At 44.3% G+C, this 15220-nt stretch overlaps 1 pseudogene; it reads right to left on the minus strand.

Annotated features, from left to right (window-relative positions):
• Nucleotides 1–15220, minus strand: part of LOC121080423 — a 191845-nt pseudogene that overhangs the window by 3757 nt on the left and 172868 nt on the right.

A 15220-nucleotide genomic window follows, 5' to 3' on the forward strand; every position in this document is an offset into this window, starting at 1 on the left:
ATTAATTCATTTTTGACAGATACTGTATCTGTTACACATCTACTCACCATAGCTCTTTTAAATTTGCTAGTTCAGCCACCCTTCCTGAAGCTCATCTTGAAAAAAAGTTTAAAGAAACAATAGGTCAAACCCTTGGCTGGCTCCCTGTCATATCTCCTGCATATCTGTTATCTCCTCCAACTGATCCTTATTCCCATCTGCCTACAAGGATGGACTGTGACTAATGCTTTGGACAGTAGTGGCTTTAACTCCAACCAGCAACTTAAGGTCATGAGGAAGCTCCTCCTGATCTCCCATGTTTCACATGAAACCTCAGCCATTCAGACTAGAGTCCACAGCTGTAATTTCACCTTTCTTTACAGAGCTGCAAGAAAAACCTTTCCTCCCTGCAGAACAACAGAACATCAGCAGTGTCCGTGACTTTGAAAAGGTTCCCATCTCCTAATGGCATGCTGTGTCCTTAAACAAAGTAGAAAACCCATCCCACACCTGGAGCACTTTGGTCCCACATGGGAGAAGGAATCTGCACCACATTACATAGATGCACCTCCAGCTTGTCTGTACATGAGGCTGATCGTCGGATTTCCTCATGCAACAGTGATCTTTCAGCCTTCCCCCCCTCCCCAGATACATCTGAAAAGTCAAATCTGAGAAGCTCTGACATTTAGCCTCCAACTATTTTTACTTTCTCTCTGATTCCCACTGCCAGTGAGATGCTGTAAAGGGAACTAAAACCACCTCCAGCTTCCTTCCGCTCCTCCTAGCTCAAAAATACACAGCCTCCCCAGAGGCTCACCAGAAGCTCATTTGTATGTATTAATACAAAAGGACATACACACATATCATCTACATTTCCTTTCACCAAATGCCTTTTTCTCATAATTTTTAAACCTGCTCTGTGTCTGCCCATCAGAACCTAATTTTACATCTTCCTTTGACCCCAAGTGGGAAACCGTTAGGCTTTCTGGAAGAGAGATGGAAACAGCATGGTGCAAACACAGCTCTGTAAACCACCCTGGAGAAGAGGTGGAAGACACGCAGCTGGTGGGGAGTTCCTCTGGCCCACCAATCTGTCCCACTACTTTTCAAATCTCCTTTTCTTGGTGGAGTTTTCCATCAGGAATTCTTTTGAATGGCCCAGCTTTCCTTCTAAGATGATTCAGATGTTTTCTTTTGCTTCTTAATCCTCTCTGTCACTTGTTACTGTGACAATCTCATAGACTTTAAAGCATGATTAACACACACGTTAAACAGAAAAGGAAGAGCAGATGGCCAGAAAGATCTCTTCATTTGACTGTCACTTTGCTTGAAAACTCTCTTCCTAATATATATCACAGCACACGAGAAAGCATTTGCAAAATAAGGATGGATCCACATAAAAATCTGTGGGACTTTTGACTTCTACGTGCTTTGGATGTCATGCATTGCGACGAGCGAGGGAAAGCAAGCAGCCGACTCAATGTGAGTGATAAAGCAAGCTTCGATTTATTACGGCGCGATTATGTCTTATATACAGTTCCAGTTAATTATGCCTACAAGTCATCTGCTGATTGGTTAAGCTCTAAAGGGTTACATTTTCATACGTCCTCCTACTTGCGGTTTCTGCGGTTAGCAAGCTACATATATTTTTTTTCTCTCTTGTCTACGCGAATTCCTCAAAGTTATTTACAACATTAGGCACAAGGTCAGTGTTTTTCTCAGCTTCCTTATCAGCGTGCCTCAGCACAGCTGCAAGGCCTGCTTCAGCTAACTTACGCTAACTTTGTTTCACAAAGATCTTCAAAGGAGTTATGGCCGTGGTCACACAGCCATTCTGCAACATTTCCCCCTTTTTCTCTTTGCGCAAGCAAAACTTGTGCAGTTACACGCTCGAGTAATTTTCGAATACAAGAGAGAGCACAGCTTAAACATACGAGTGCAATGATAACAATTATTACTATAAGCAACACACTTTGCAACAGCCCTTTAAACTACCAGAAGACCGCCCTAATAATAGAGCACCATAACTTTGTCCATTAATTATCAGAGGTCCTCGGACACGAGTTGCAATTTTTTGTGGTCGGTTGTCAATTAATGTTGTATCTACTGCTGTTGCCAGGTCCAGGCCGAGGCTCCCTCGGGTGGCGAGTTGTAACACGGTGTCTGTCGATAAGAGTTGGTCATGTCTCCTGGAGGGGGTGTCATGAAGGTGACAGGAGTCGCGATTGGGGTCGACGCGCTGTGGCTCCTCGCGCTCGGTTTCTCGTTTCCCGTCTGCCGACAGACGTTGGTCTTGTGAGTTCCTTGCTGACAATTTTGGCACCACACTTGACGTTGTCGACATCGGTCACGGGTATGTCCTGGCTTCCCGCATCGATAGCAGAGGAAGTCTCGGCACTTGGTGGTCGCTGGCTTCGGGGGCGCGGTAGCCCCAGGGGGGCGCAGAGGCGCAAGCACTGCAAATGCCTGACTTTGGGCTTGCACTAAATCTCTCCCTACTGCTTGGATTGCTTCCACTAGCAAGGCTTGCTGACCTACTGGCACCCGGCTCATTCGCTCTAGCATTGTTTCTACAGAAGAATCTAAGGGCAGGGTTACTAAAATGCCTTTGGTGTAACTGTTACTATTCTCCAAAATACATTGGCGCAATAACGGCCCTTTCATAGAGTTAGGTATATCTGGTGGGCTCACTGTGGAGGCCTGACTCATTCACTGTACTACGTAACTGACTTAATATTTTCCAATCAAAGCCTCCCAGGTTCCCTGTCTTTGGTTAGCGGCATTTATCTGATACGTTACAGGGAAAGCTTGTGGGGGGTTGACATGCTCAGCAATATCAAATATTCCCTGAGCAGCTGCTTCTTGTGCTATTTTTTGCCAATTAATGTGCGTAGAACGCACCAGTTTGTTTACTGTATTTTTTTGGTTTGTTCCCTTTTTTTTTTTTTTTTTTTTAGAATTTTGTATTGACTGCCCACTGCTATTTTCTTCCTCTTTCGTCAGATGTGTCCCCGCCCTCTGGCCCCCCCGAGGCTACTGCGACGGAAAGGGGGGGGGGGGCGAAGGACACGAAGGGTCTATAGGTGGTACAGTGGGCTCTATAGGTGGTACAGAGAGCACTGTTTGTGATAAAGGGGGTATTGGAATGTGATTTTCACATAGCATAATTTTTCCTGCATTAGGATCTGTGCTTGCAAGTCAGCTTGTTACTGCCGCAGCAAGGCGCCTTTCTGCTTGATATCTTTTTATACAATTAGTTACTTCACGCCATGATTTCATCAATTCTTTTGCTGCCTTATCGTCATCTATAACTAAGTCCCACAAGCAGTCCCTAAACGCACGCCACTCCTCTACTTCAAACATTTTTTCGGGGTCTGTAAAAAACCCTTTCGCTTTTCCTATAGTAATTAACCCGGCCAGATCTTTTAAAGGGCCTACTCCCCGCTTTTCTAAAAAGCATCGTAAAAGTGCTAGCGCTACCTCTTTTTCCATTGTGCACTCGTTAAAGTCCTCTTTGTTGCAGCCTTTTTCCTTGGGTAGCAGCTCACGGACGGCGAACCCCTTCTTAAGTTATCCTGGGTTCAAGCACGGATCGGGTACGACACCAGCATCAGCCGATCTTCTGCTCCCTGGTCGCTGCTACCAGTGCTTCTCCGTCCTTGCTGTCCGGTGAAGAACGAGGATAGGGGGTCCCTGTTCGGGCACCACTTGCGACGAGCGAGGGGAAGCAAGCAGCCGACTCAATGTGAGTGATAAAGCAAGCTTTGATTTATTACGGCGCGATTATGTCTTATATACAGTTCTAGTTAATTATGCCTACAAGTCATCTGCTGATTTGCTAAGCTCTAAAGGGTTACATTTTCATACGTCCTCCTACTTGCGGTTACAGCGGATAGCTAGCTACATATATTTTTTTCTCTCTTGTCTACGCGAATTCCTCAAAGTTATTTACAACATTAGGCACAAGGTCAGTGTTTTTCTCAGCTTCCTTATCAGCGTGCCTCAGCACAGCTGCAAGGCCTGTTTCAGCTAACTTACGCTAACTTTGTTTCACAAAGATCTTTAAGGGAGTCATGGCTGTGATCACACAGCCATTCTGTAACAATGCATGGGTAGAGTACACAAAAAATATGAGTACTGCTCAATCAGCTAGCAAGAGTAGATGGAGCTGCTCTTGAACAAGCTGTGCCCAGCTCCCTGCTGTGCTAAGCACTCCCTTTTTAACACAGCCCAAATCCTACAGTTTTTGTGCCACCGTTCCTAACAGGGACAGTGAGGGTATCCACGTACCCAACAGGACATCCTCAGGTGCCGTGGTGTCATGTGAGTACCCAAAATGGCAACCACAAGGCTGATGTTTTGCAGCGGCAGAGTGAAATCACACTGAAGTGATGTGATTATCAACTCTCCAGGAGTGTCCTGCAGAAGAGCACTGCAGTGCAGGAGTTCTTGAGATGCGCTTTGCATATCATCAGTGTGGTTAAATAACTTTTGCTCACTCACCATGTTAGACACCAGTGTAATTACCTTGGACGCAGTGGAATTACCCAGAGAAGACCCAGGGCTATGGGGTGTTAAGCTCAGCCATCATGTTCGTCTGGGATACTTGAGCTAGTCGCCCAGAACATGTTGAGGAGGAAGCTGGAGCAATGTTACTTACAAAGCTTTAAGGATTGAACTTATTTTCCACCTCAAAGACTCAAGCCCATTATTTCTAATGGGCCTATAACCATGTGTCCTTATGGCTTACTGCTGAATTGAACCGCTGCAGATGAACCCCTCTTAGGTTTCAACCCAGAATGGGACCTTTTTCTTCCTCATAAATCCTGATTTGCTTTGTTCTTATCACAACATTGCACTTTTGAACTAAAGAGTACCTTTAAATCATCCAACCCTTACAGGCTGCAAATACAAATGCCTATTGCATGGGAACCCTTAGTGGAGCAGCTTGCAGGAGATGTGGTCCTCTGAGGTCCCTCAGCAAATGCCACAAGTAGCTCTAAGTAAATCTAAACTTACTGGTCTGTTTCTTCAGTTCCATGATGTCACAAGCCAGTTCCCTTATGAGCTGCCCATTGTCGTCATCTTTAGTTAGCCAGCGATCACACTGGAAGCGAAATGTTTTGTCCATGGCAGAGTCCGTCACTTCAATATATTCCAAGTGCCAATCTGGTGCAATTCCTAGTAAAACAACAAAATAAAAAAAATGTGGCTATTTTGATAGAGCTTGGGTAAGGAGGTGAGTTACCTCACCTTGGTAGCACCCTGCTGGTGCTAGAAATGATTGGTATTTGCTTCAGATAATGTCACCAGTGAACATGATGTTGTTCCGATACCAAAAGCAATGTTGACTTGCTCAGACCATAATCTGATCCCCCTTCTAGAGTCAGGCCATGCTTTTGATGGAATCACTGGCTTTTGATCATATAGAAGGGTGTTGGAGCATGGTCCTGAAAAAGCTAGATTTCAAGCTCTCTGGGCAAGGCACTATTGCTTGTCCTTGCCCAGCACTTTGCACAAGATGAGGCTTCTGCATTACAAGTAGCAGCAGCAGTGAGCAGGGACAGTTGGATGTCCCCTGCCAACATACCACACAGGAACTGTCCCAGGAAGAAGCACTGCTGTGGCTTGAGGACAACAAACCCTTGCAAAGTCCCAGGGAAATCAGGGCCCTGCAGAACAGTTTGCCAGAACCAGAAGCATGAAATCTCCTGGAAATCAGAGTGTTTGGGGGCAAAAGTTAATGGAGCAGCTTCTGTCACAGAAGCTGCTGCTGATTCTTCCTTTCATTTTAAGGGAAACATGAAGCCTTAAAGCCAAAAGAAAGCTATGAGTTCATGTCGCACCTAAACCCCACCCCTCCCCTACATACATCTGTAGCTATTAAAAAACACATGGTAGTGTATGTATGGGTCATGGCGGTCCCTTCACATTTTGGGGCTGCTAGCTGGCCACAAACTGTAGGGTTTAATGTCTTTCTCTATGGTCTGTTTTACCCCAAACCCCTTTGTAGAGGAATGAAGGCAGTGGGTTGATTAGGATTGATAACATGCAGCTGTGGCCTTGCCTCAGAGGCAGTGGGTTGATTGACATGGATGATGTGCAGCTGTAGCTTGTTCCTGCTAAGTGGTTAAATAGCCTGGGGGGGAAAGGGAATGTGGGGTTGGGGGTAGTGTGGTCTGGCCTCTAGAAGAGGGGAATGCATAGTACATGCAGTAGAGTCTGACCAATGGTAAAGCCTTGTTGCAGCCTACTAGTTTGTTTGTGCTGCAACAGTTAGTCCCCTGTGTGAGGCTGGCTGAGTTGGACTCAGACTACAGCAACTGGTGCCCAATGTAGCTGAGACAAGTGGGAGAGCGTGTGACCCATAACAGACACTGTGAGAGGTGAGCAGTTGCAACTAATTGATATGGGTGTATTGCAATACTTGTTGTCCATCTTAACTCAAATTGCAACTTTTGGTACCCAATGTAGATGGGGACTAATTGATATGGGTACAGAAGAAGAAAATTCCACTTTAACAATGCTTATAGATATATTTGAAAAAAGAAGTGTAAGTATAACAAGAAGGCAATAAGAACTTTGCCAGGATGGTGCAAAGTAAATGATGTACTAGTTATACTGAAAAATGTCTCCAGTGTTCAGACATGGCAAAATGTGGGAAAACTTCTTCTTGAGGCTGCCTTGAGGGGTGATAAAACTGCAACAGCATCACTAGCAACATGGAGGTTAGTCTTAGACCTACTAGAACAATTAAATGTGGACAGTGAGACAAATTCTGTATTTGCAATGCTTATGGATATATTTGAAAAGAGGTGTAAAATATGATAAAATGGCAATAAGAATTCTGCTAGTGTAGTGTAAAAAGTATGATTTGCCAGTTACAGTGAAAAAGGTTTTCAACATTCAGACATGGCAAAGTGTTGGAAAGGTATTTTTTGAGGCTGCCTCAAGGGGAGACAAAATTGCCACAGCTTTGTTAACAGCATGGAGATTGATCATAGATTTGCTAGAACAATCATATGTGGACAGAGAAACAAACCCTATATTAATAATGGTAATAGAAATACTTGACAATAGAGGCATAAAGTATGATGAGATGGCAATAAGAACTCTGCTAGGGTGGTGTAAAAGGAATAATTTGCCCGTTAGGGTAAAAAAATGTCTCCAGCATTCAGATATGGCAAAGTGCTGGATTGTTACTTTTGGGGGCTGCCACGAGAGGGGACAAAATTGCTACAGCATCATTGACAACATGGAGATTAGTCTTAGATTTACTAGAACAATCAGAAGCAGACAGGGAGACAAAGGCTGCAGTTGAAATAGCCACGTTCCTGGTTGCAGAGATGATGTCCGATGAGGTACCTTTGGTGCCATCGGATTCTCTGCCATCACCCGATTCACGCAGTCAAGGCTGGCAGGAGGAGCAGAGCGGTGCTGGGTCAAGTGGACAGAGTTGGTTCCTTCTGGGACGGCAGGGAGATCTGGTCATTGTCCCGTTGCCTGTCTGTGATCCTGAGCCATTTGTGATAGGTTTATTGGAGGAGACCTTGGGTCATGTTCAACTACCAGTCCAAATTACAGAGTCAGGACCAGATCCTGCCAAATTCTGGAAAAAGATGTGGGAGCAAGCACTCATGGAAGGGGATATCGATGCTACAACCGCCATGGGAGGCAGGGTGTTAGCCTGCCCAGTGCTTCAAAAGGATGATAATGCTCTCCCTCAGTGGGAACCTTTCAACTGGGGAGTAATAAAAGAGTTAAGATCAACCTGTATACAGTATGGAATAGGCTCACCCTATGCTCAATCATTGTTACATAGTATTTTCACAGTAGAGCTTACTGCTCATGATTGCTGTTCAATTGTGCAAATTATATTGAGCCCTATGCAAATCTTAATGTTTGAGTCAAATTGGAGGCACTTAGCAAATGAGCAATCACTGATGAATTTAGAATACCCGCAGGATGATCCACGTTTTGGGGCAGGGATTCCACAATTGATGGGGGAGGCTCCAGTTAACTCTCCTCAGTTACAAGCTCGCTTACATCCTTTAGTCCTGCAGCAGGGAAAAGAGTTAGCTCTCTAAGCTTTATTGCAAGTCCCAGATCATGGCACTCCACAACAGTCATGGACCACAATAAAACAAGGTACAAATGAGGGGTATATGTCATTCCTGAATAGGTTGAGAGACGCCTTGGATAAGCAAATACAGAATGGGGCAGCTAAGGAAGCATTGTTACTTCAATTAGCGAAGGACATTGTGAATGAGGATTGCAGGCATGGCAAATTGTAATCCCACTTTAATAAATTAATGGATGTATGTGGGAAGGTAGGAACCACTGCCTTCCAAATGGAGTGTCTGGCAAAGACCTTTGCTGATGCAGTCAGGGTCATCTGCTGTTGTTACATGTGTGGGCAAGAAGGTCACCTAAAGAAGGACTGTCCAAAGAGATCGAGGCTGGGAAGGGCTGATGGCTCTGGTTTGGTATGCCGTCAATGTAACAAACCAGGGCATTTTGCAAAATACTGTAGATCTAAATTTAACGCTCAAGGACAGTTACTTGTGGGTGGCAATAGAAAGCAGGGAAATGGGGAGGAACGTGGGGAGGAACCGCGTGATGATACAAATGAATCCTCCACAACAATTCCAGGCTTATGCAGCCAACTTGCGGCCTCAGCTTCAGGCAGCGCTGGATTGGATGTTACCACAGCAGCCAAGGAGGAAGAAGCAAAGAGAACACATGCCCTGGATGAGGTGAGGAGAAGGCAGCAGAAGGACTGTATGAAGAGTATGCTGGTATGAGCTGGTAAAAGACCTTGTTGCAGCTGGCTAGTTTAGAGAGTGCTGAGACACCCTTTCACATCTGGATTTGAAGGTCAGAAAGTAAATTACAGTTTGCTCCTTTGACCCTGCCAGCTAGCACATGCAAAGGAATTATCCATGCTATCCTGATTTTGCCAAGCAACCAGGGCGAATTCACTAGTGCTGTGGCTGGACATGAACACAGGACAGACTGAAGTGATGGATGCTCCAGCTGGGACCACCAAATCTCCTAACTTTTGCCTTGGGGCCTTCTGAGGAGTCATAGCTCCCTTTTATTTTTCTACTTTTTTTTTTTTAATTGAAAAGCAACTTGAAAATGAAGAAAAGGGTGTTTGGGAACATTTTCCTGATTTTTTTTTTTGTTGTTGTTGAAATAGAAAAAGCCCTTGTTGAGCTTGGAATACAGGAGGTTCTGATAGTTCTACTTAAAAGTCCTGTTATTAGTCAGACAAAGAAAGGTTATATTCATGATAAGAGATCTCTGCTGACGTATTAGTTACATCCCAGAGACATTAAACAACTCTTGCTCTTCCAAGAGCTCACTACAATGTGCTTATGTTATTAGTCTGCAAATATTAACATTCTTTAGCCCTGAAAAGAAAATTATGGCACCTTTTTGAGTTATGTCAGCAAGTCACCCTGCTCCTGTGGACTGTGATCCCTCCACACCATGCGTTTAGCAGTTCTCTACCAGCCTCACAGCCATTCCTGTCTTGTACTTTGGCTTCCTGAACCTTCATCAAGCTAGGGAAATATCCCCTACAAAGCACAGATCTCAACCAAAGACACAGCTTGCCCCTTATATTTCAGGGGCACAGAACTGCAAAATCATTGTGGCTGGAAGGGACCTCTGGAGAACATCTAGTTCAACTCCCTGCTTAGAGCAAGTTGTTTAGGGCTCTGTTTGGTCAGGGTTTGAGCATTTCCAAGGATGAAGATTCTACAACCTCTCTGGGCAACCTGTGCCAGTGTTTGATTACCCATGCAGAGAAAAAAGCTTTTTTTCTTATGTTTAAATGGGATTTCCTCTACTTTAGTTTGTACCCATTGCCTCTTGTCCTGTCACTGGGCACTGGTGAGGACAGTCTGTCTCAATCTTATTTACTTTCTCCCATCAGATACTTGTACACATTATGGGGCAACCCCAAGCACAAATAGCTGGCTGGAGAATGGATTGAGAGTGGCCTCGAGGAGATGGACTTGGGGGTGTTGGTGGATGGGAAGCTCAACATGACCCAGCAGTGTGTGCTCACAGCCCAGAAAGCCAACTGGGTATCCTGGGCTGTGTTGCCAGCAGGGAGGGAAGGGATTCTCTTGATCTGCTCTGGTGAGGAGACACACACACACACCCCGCAGTGCTGCATCCAACTCTGGGACCCCCAACAAAAGAAGGACTTGGACCTGCTGAAGTGAGTCCAGAGGAGGCCACAAATATGATGAGAGGCTGGAGCACCTTTGCTGTGAGAGGCTAAGAGAGCTGGGGTTGTTCAGCCTGGAGAAGAGAAGGCTCCAGGGAGAACTTACAGCAGCCTTTCAACACTTAAAGGGGGCTTAAAAGAAAGATGGGGACAGTTTTTAGCAGGCCCTGTAGCAATAGGACAAGGGGGAATGGTTTTAAACTGAAAGAGGGGAGATTTGGGCTAGATAGAAGGAAGAAATATTTTATGATGAGGATGGTGAGACACTGGTACAGGTGGCCCAAGAGGTGCCTGATGCACCATCCCTGGTAACATCCAAGGCCAGGTTGGACGGGGCTCTGAGCAACCTGATCCAGTTGAAGATGTCCCTGCTCATGGCAGGGGGTTGGACTAGATGGCCTTTGAAGGCCCCTTCTGACCCAAACCATTCTGTGATTCTATGACAAAATCCCCCTGAGCCTTGTTGTCTCCAAGTTGGAACAATCTCAGCTTCTCATCATATGAAAGATGCTCCAATTCCTTAATCACCTTTGTAGCCCTTCACTGGGCTCTCTAGTACATCCTTGTCCCTCTTGAACTGGGAGGACAGCACCACGTGCCAATAACAAGATCTGTGCAATACTGCAGGTGCAGCACACAGGCAGGGGAGTTGGACGCACCACCCAAACATGCAAGACCTCCTCCAAGCTCCAGCATCAGGACAAAGGTACTAAGCAGGGGTTTGGGGTCTGATGGCATGCAGTACCCTCAAAGGTCCTCACCAGTTAACTGCCTCTTGGGCATATCTTCTTAAGTTCCCCAGGGTTTCCACCATGCTCTAACTGGAGTAACTTGCTCTTGGGGCTCTTTGAAAATTTATTCTAAATATGTTGTCAGTGTCAGCTGTTAATCTTTTTGGCAAGCTTATTTCCATTGAAGTTCAACGAACATCTCTGCAGGATGTTTGGAAGGCTGCTAGGGTTACATCAACACTTTAAAACAGTACAGGATGAAAGCAAGCAAGCATCCCATCTTGCTCCAGCAAGAGAGATCAATAATTGCAGGCTGTGATAGAATAAATTGGTGATCTGAGTCCCGTTGCCAGCAGCGAACAGCATGACTGGGACAGGATCAGTGCTAAGCAGCAGTATCGGAGAAGAGACTGAATGAGATGCACATACCCTCCTCCCTCTTCCCCAGCTCTCCCAGCAGCTGCTCAGTGGGAGAGCTGCAACAAAAACCTGCTCTTTCATCATGGGGATAGATGGGCCAGAGCTGCCTTTCCAGCACATGTTAGAGTTGAGGGCAAAGCAAGTACAAAGTGCAGCTTTTCCTGGCATTCCCTGCAAAAAAATGTATTTATCATCTCTGGAGTATTTTGCCGCGAAGGAGGGAAGACGGAGTCACTCAATATGAGTGATCAGCAGACTTCGTTTATTGTCTCTTACAGTCGCCTTTTATGCCTTGTTATAATTAGCTCATACATATTACAAAAGTTAAGCTCATTATTGGTTAGTTGCCTAAATACCAAGCCCGCCCCTAGTTTCTCTTCTGTAGTTATCTGTTCCCACCTGCAACATTATTTTCCCACCACAATCTTCCTGTTATATTTTTGCTTTACTTCAGATAAGCTGAGAGCGATGTGCATTTTTGTCCAGCCAGCTGGACTATGTCTATGTGACCCTTTTCAGCTAGCCAGTTATCCACAATTCCCCCGTTTTTATTTTGGGCGACACAGGCTTGGTTGACCATTTTCAATAACAGCGTTTTAACACAGGAAAATACACAGCCAACTTATAAAATCTCAGTTCAGAAGTATAATTCCTGAAATACTTGAAAAATAAAGTTAGCTTGAAGCTTTAATTTAGATGCTCTTTCTGTTCCAGTGATATAAAAAGTTTAAAAAATTCAAAGGTAATTTTAAAATTCTGAACATGGACTAATGCAAGCTCAAAACCCAAAAAGAAACCAAACTGATGTTTGACTAGGAATATTTGCAAATACTTTAGTGGAAAATCCCTGACCATTAACAATTTTCTGTCCAAATAACATCTGCCCTTATGCAACCAACCAGTCCATACATTTTCTGAAGAATACCTCATTGATATCAAAGAATTAACAAAGGGAAGAAATTAGTTCTAAGCTATATACATTCATAAGTGGATTTTTCAATAGTTACATACAGATTTACACACTGAGCCATAATGGCTTGTAGGTGATACACACAAGAAGAGTACGTTGCTTATCTGTCTGAATGTCTATGCTGAATTTGACAACTATGCCACAAGCCAAGCCTACATGGGTGCTGTATGTTATGCATGTTCCTTAACAAACAGAAGTATAATAGATAAATTCCCAAGATCTAGTCCCCAACCTAATTATATTATTTTGTAGCCAATTAAGGAAAATAACACAAATGTGCATATCTACATGTGCACACACCTTTTAGTTCAGAACCAATCTGTGATAAAAGGCCTTAGCCTTATGGCATCATCGAATCTTAACGAGTACAGTAATTAAAAATGCAGTCTTACTGTAAGTGCGATTTATGCTGACATTCCCTCAAATGCTACACGTGAGTGTTTCTCACTCAACTGCCTCAAGTTAAAATAGTAGTATTTGTTAATATGTATTAAAAAAATCATTAATTCTCTACAATAGCAGTTGACTTCCATAACACTATGTAAGCAAAAGAGGCTTAAGATGGGTTTTCTGAATACTAACAATTTATTTTTGACTGTCTAAACTCAGGTCTTGAAAGATTTCACTCTGCCAGACATAGAAACACTGTTGCACTCCAGTTGTGATATCCCTTTTCCCAAGTTGTCACATGCACATCTCGCTCAAGCAACATTATTGTCAAAGTTTCTCTCTGCTACATAAAAGCATATTGCACTTGTAGACATAAAAGACAGCACCCTTACTTAGATTATTACCTTATTACCTCATAACTCTTAGTATACCTTGTATCTCTGATTTCATCACTTCAAAAATTCACCAGAAGCAGATAAAACCACAGCCTCATACTAAACTACACCTTAACTGCTGATTCAAATAAAGGCATTCTCTTCAGATATGCCTAATGCTTACAAATAATTTTGGCTGGCTTTGATCAAAAAACTATTATTACAATAATGATCAAAAATAATAATCCCGTTTGCAAAATGCCTTTAAGCCAGCCTCCTAGTCCCAACCAATTTCCACATTCAGAATACAGCATAAATACAGAATACAGAATAAATTATCTCCATCAAGGCAAAAAGGCTTCTCTTTAAGCACAGAGATGTTTGCTAGTTCAAGGCAGAAACCCATTTCTTGTAGGGGACATCTGAAGCACTTTTTTTTTTTTTTTTTTTTGTTGGGTTTGTAATCAATTCCGTATTTTCCCTTGAGAAGCTTAAGCTGTTCCTCTTGTTTCAGGAGTGTTTCCAACTCTGAGTTGTCGAATAGGTCCGTATTTCCCAAAAATATCATACATTTCCTCCGCTGTGATTTTATACGGCAGGTTCCGAATATAGAGGATCCGATTGACCTCTGGGGGCAGCCAGATGTTAGCTCGCTTGGCCGCTTGCATCGCCATGGCGCCGATCGGAGGGGGGTGGGGGTGGGGGTGCCGCCTTGGAGAGAAACCGCGGCCGGGAAGGGGCCTGCCGGGCCGCGCTGCCGCGGGGGACCCGGATGCTATCCCATACGCTAATAACCCGGGTAATGCCTTGTTACAATCTATGTCCCGAACGCTCCGCTTTTCTAAAAAGCATTTGAGCGAATCGTACGTCGCTCGTCTCTCCATACCGTCGTCAGCGCTGTTGCAGCCTTTGCGAGACTTCGGCGACGCGTGGCCGGCGGGACCCTCTGTAGGTGCTCCCGGGCGCGGGGACTGTGCCCTTCCGCCTCCTGCGCTGCTTTCAGGACCGGTACCCGAATCTCCGTCGAACCGTGGCTCGCAGGTTCAGCCCTCTCTAGGGTCCCTGTTCGGGCGCCATTTGTCGCGACGGAGGGAAGACACGGTCACTCAATATGAGTGATCAGCAGACTTCGTTTATTGTCCCTTACAGTCACCTTTTATGCCTTGTTATAATTAGCTCATACATATTACAAAAGTTAAGCTCATTATTGGTTAGTTGCCTAAATACCAAGCCCGCCCCTAGTTTCTCTTCTGTAGTTATCTGTTCCCACCTGCAACATTCTTTTCCCACCGCGATCTTCCTGTTATATTTTTGCTTTACTTCAGATAAGCTGAGAGCGATGTGCATTTTTGTCCAGCCAGCTGGACTATGTCTATGTGACCTTTTTCAGCTAGCCAGTTATCCACACTATTTAAAGAGCAAGCCCTGGGCTCTGTCAAGAGAATGACACTGAAAAACAAATGCCAACAGGGTGTCCTTTGCAGCACAAGGGTACCTCAAATCAAGGAGCTGCCTGGTGACTCTTAGAAAAATGGCGTTACTGCCCCAAAGCATCCTCCTGCCTGCTTTAAAGAAAAAGATTTTCTCTTCAATCTCATTAGAATTCATCTTTCCTTTTTCCTGTTTTCCTTCCTGATGGTTAGCCACATAAATTAGATTAGGAGATCTGGAAGCTGTAGAAGTATCCTATATTACTTTTAATTTCTCAAGAGAAATTATTAATCAGTGTCCTTTGGTGCCAGGAGTGGTGTCACATCAAGGGTTTAACCACCACAGCATTTAAAAGCTGATATGAGCTGACTAAATTATTCTGCTTTACCAAACAAGGTATTGTTTTTCTCTTCTTTTTTTTCTTTTTTTTTTTTCTTCCTCCAGACTGGGAAAAGATACATTTAATTTCTTTTTGCATTGAACTGGGGAAAAAAAGTGAAGTCTAGTAATAGATGGAGTCTTAACATGAGATTTCCACTCTGCTGAGCTAGCCCTGTGTGTTGGGGAGCACATCAGTGGAAGGAGAAGAAACTGTGTTTGCAAAACTGCTTTTCAGGTCAGGAAATCCTGGTTTCAGGATATTACCCTGCTTACACCTTCCATTCCTGTGTGACACTTGCAG

This window comes from Falco naumanni, chromosome W, assembly GCF_017639655.2.
Source record: "Falco naumanni isolate bFalNau1 chromosome W, bFalNau1.pat, whole genome shotgun sequence".
Taxonomy (NCBI): Eukaryota; Metazoa; Chordata; class Aves; order Falconiformes; family Falconidae; genus Falco; species Falco naumanni.